Source organism: Octodon degus, unplaced genomic scaffold, assembly GCF_000260255.1.
Source record: "Octodon degus isolate 3935 unplaced genomic scaffold, OctDeg1.0 scaffold00037, whole genome shotgun sequence".
NCBI lineage: Eukaryota > Metazoa > Chordata > Mammalia > Rodentia > Octodontidae > Octodon > Octodon degus.
The window spans coordinates 2,046,459-2,050,277 of record NW_004524613.1 but is presented as its reverse complement, the minus strand read 5'-3'; the positions used below and the strand labels follow the sequence as shown (position 1 = coordinate 2,050,277).

The window sequence follows — 3,819 nt, the reverse complement described above, 5'->3', positions numbered from 1 at the left end:
CTCTTGCAGCCCAGAATATTGTGGAGGATATGGAACAAAGAGGCATTTGGTGCATTCATGTCTATTGTGTGGACAATATATTGGTCAAAGTGGCAGATCCACGGTTTATTGGATTTTGCATTCAGAAAAGAGCAAACTGTGGAGCGAAGGTGGTAGAGAAGACAAACCCTACAGACCCAGTTGGAGTGGTTTGCCTAGTGGATGGACCATATCAAGTGGTAGCATACAGTGAAATTTCCCTGGCAACAGCTCAGAAACAAAGTTCTGATGGATGACTGTTGTTCAACTTAGGCAACATTGCTAATCATTTCTTCACTGTACCATTTCTGAGAGATGTCAATGTTTATGAACTTCAGCAGCAGCACCATGTGGCTCAAAAGGAGATTCCCAATATGGATTCCTGGGAAGAGTTAATTAAGCCAGAAAAGCCAAATGGAATCAAGACGGAAAAATTTGTCTTTGACATCTTCCAGTTTGCAAAGAAGTTTGTGGTATATGAAGTATTACAGGAGGATGAGTTTTCCCTGCTAAAGAATGCAGACAGGGGCTGGTGAAATGGCTCAGTGGTCTAAAGCACCTACTTAGAACAAGCTTGGCAGAGCACAGGGACCATGATTCAATCCCCCAGCACCACATGCCAGCCAGCCGCGCCCCCTGGTGGACTGAGCTGGCCACACACACACACACACACACACACACACACACAAATAAATGAATAAAATTAAAAAAAAATGCAGACAGTCAGAATGGGAAGGACAACCCTACAACTGCAAGGCATGCCTTGATACCCCTTCACCATTGCTGGGTGCTCAGTGCTGGGGGCCACTTCATAGATGAAAATGGTTCTCGCCTTCCAGCAATTCCCCACTTGAAGGATGCCAATGATGTACTAATCCAGTGTGAAATCGCTCCTCTTATCTCTTATGCTGGAGAAGGGCTAGAAAGTTACATGGCAGATAAAGAATTCCATGCACCTTTAACCATTGGTGAGAATGGAGTCCATGAGCTGGTGAAAAATGGTATATGAGTCATGTGCCAAGTTCTGCCACAACAGGGGATAGTTTTTTGTTTTTAACAGACCAACTGTGAACCTACAAGATATGTCCTGGAAGACTGAAGTTAAAAGCTTCACAAGGTTTCATTTTGCTCATTGAACTCTTACAACTACGACAAACTTCCCAAGATCCAGATGACTGAACTTTAGGTAGTATTTTTATGATTCTCAATTCATTGAAGGTCATATTTATATTTTTCAATTTGTCTGATTTATTTCTTAGTCAAGGAAAACATTGACCATCTAGGAAATGTCTCATAGATCAAGTATAGCCAGGATGTTCAACATCACTTTACTTTGACTGGAAGATTTTGTTTTTGAAATTGTACATAGTAATAATGTCATTGTATATGTCAGAAGGTTTTTATTGTACTAAAAGTTTGTTTTATTTTATCAAACATTAAACTTTTTAAAGAAAAAAACCATAGATGTGACAAGGACATACATATCTGGAGAATTTGTTGCCTTATAGAAAAGGCAGAGATAGTCTAAAGCGCCTGCTTAGGCAAGCTTAGGCAGGGGCAGGGGACTCTCCTTTGATCCTCAGCACCACATACTCGCCCTCAGGGCAAGCTAAGCCCAGAAAAAAAAAAAAGGCAGAGTTATTAATATTATTTGACTGAGAAATAAGGGAGACAAGGTAGGTAAAATGATTCCTAACTGATATCATAACCATTTCATTTGTGACAAACATATATTAAAAATACAATATACACATTACATTACATTTACAATACATAAATAATATCTACGAATCAATAAGAAAAAGACAGTTCAATAATAGAGTTCAAGGACTGACCAAATAGCTCAGCGGATTAAAGCGCCTGCTTAGGCAGGTGCAGGGACCGGGTTTGATCCCTGGCGTGTGGTGCCGCCCCGACTCCTGCCCCTGAAGTGCGCTGAGACAGCGATTGAGACTGGGTGTGGTGGTTTGCACCCATAATCCCAGCACTCGGGAGGCTGGGATCACTATGAGTCTGATCTACACAGTGAGATCCTGTATACCCTGTACAACCTGTCCTAAATCCCCCCAAATAATAATAATAATAATAATAATAATAATAATAATAATAATAATAATAATAGAGTGCAAATATTTAAACAGATGTTTTACAAACAAGGTATACCAGTGACCAGCAAGACCATGGAAAAATGTTCAATATCATTAGTCATCAGGCATATGTAAATTACAACCATAATGAGATACCATACCTATTCACCAGGGTGATTAAAATAGAGAGACTGACTATGGCAATTGATATATTGTGTCAACTCAAGGGGTTGGAAGTTTAGTTGGATCAGCTCAGGGACTTCATACCCTAGGGCATGGAGGCCCTGCTCCTAGGGTGTGAAGGGCCTGCCCTAGTGTGACTCAGCACTCAAAGAGGATGCAAAGGGGTTGAGGAAGGATTCTGCATCACTTCCTTGGAGGATCTTGATATTTGAAGCCCCCACTATGGGGTCACAGTCACCGCCACTTCCTTGGAGGAGTGCCAATCTTTGAAGTCAAAGCAGAAGGAAGAGATGGAGGCTTGATAGACACCGCAACTGCTGCTCCTCCTCTGCTCTTCATTATTTTCTGCTGCCATGAGCTGCTGCCATCTGCCTTGGAGCCAGAGGAGTATGGACTAAAACCTCCACTAACTGTGAGCTAAATAAGCCTTTCTTTTCTTCATTTTGGGTGTTGGTATTCTGTTCCAGCAACATGTAAAAAGCAACTTACACACTGAACATAGCAAGGTTGCTGAGAATGTGGAGCAACTAGAATGCTAATACATTGCCGATGGGAGTGTGAGGTGGGTGGTCACTTTGGAAAAACAGTTTCAAAGTTAAAAAATTATGGCTGGTGAGATGGCTCAGTGGTCTAAAGCACCTACTTAGAACAGGCTTAGCAAAGCACAGGGACCGCGGCTCAATCCCCCAGCACCACATGCCAGCCAGCCCGCCCCCTGGTGGGCTGAGCTGGCCACACACACACACACACACACACACACAAATAAATAAAATTAAAAAAAAAAAAGACTGGCCTAACCTATTAAAAAAAAAAAAAGAAAGAAAAGAAAAGAAAGAATAGAAAGAAGGCAGGAGAAAGAAAGAAAGAAAGCCAGCCAGCCAGCCAGTCAGCCTCCTAGTAAATTCCTAAAATCACCCCTAGAGAGCAGTATCTTCTCTTGAAATTCATAGAGTAGCCATTAAGACAGTCCTGGAAAAAGTGATTATTCTCTCTCCCTGAGTTGTCTATTTTCTGTGAATGAAATGGACCTGCATAATAAGCATAGATAATTTACCCAAATTCAACTGTATGTGATCAAAAGAAAGACATGTAGAAAAAATAATAATTGCAGGGGGTTGACTTTTTTAAGTCAGTTTAGTTTTGCTTTCTATAATATGTAAATAGGATTATTTAGTATGTACTCCTTTATATCTGACTTCTTAACATAGTTTTTAAATTCATGTTGTGTATCAGGAAATTATTATGGCATATCAAGTAGTACTATAATATAGTCCATGAATATAACTCAGTCCATCACCTCTTAGACATTTGTGTCATTTCCATTTACAGGCAACTATGAATAAAACTGACGTAAATGTTAATACAGAAATCCTTATATAGATACATATCTATTTAATTTTATAACTTTTTAAATTTATTTGTGTGTGTGTGCGTGTGTGTGTGTGTGTGTGGGGCCAGCTCAGCCCACCAGGGGGCGGGGCTGGCTGGCATGTGGTGCTGGGGGATTGAACCGCGGTCCCTGTGCTTTTGC

The 3,819-nt window shown here is 40.8% G+C and overlaps 1 pseudogene; it reads left to right on the top strand.

The window, feature by feature from the left end:
- The window catches only part of LOC101572125, a 2,071-nt pseudogene extending 1,044 nt beyond the window's left edge, over positions 1–1,027 (top strand).
- The last annotated feature ends 2,792 nt before the right edge of the window (positions 1,028–3,819 follow it).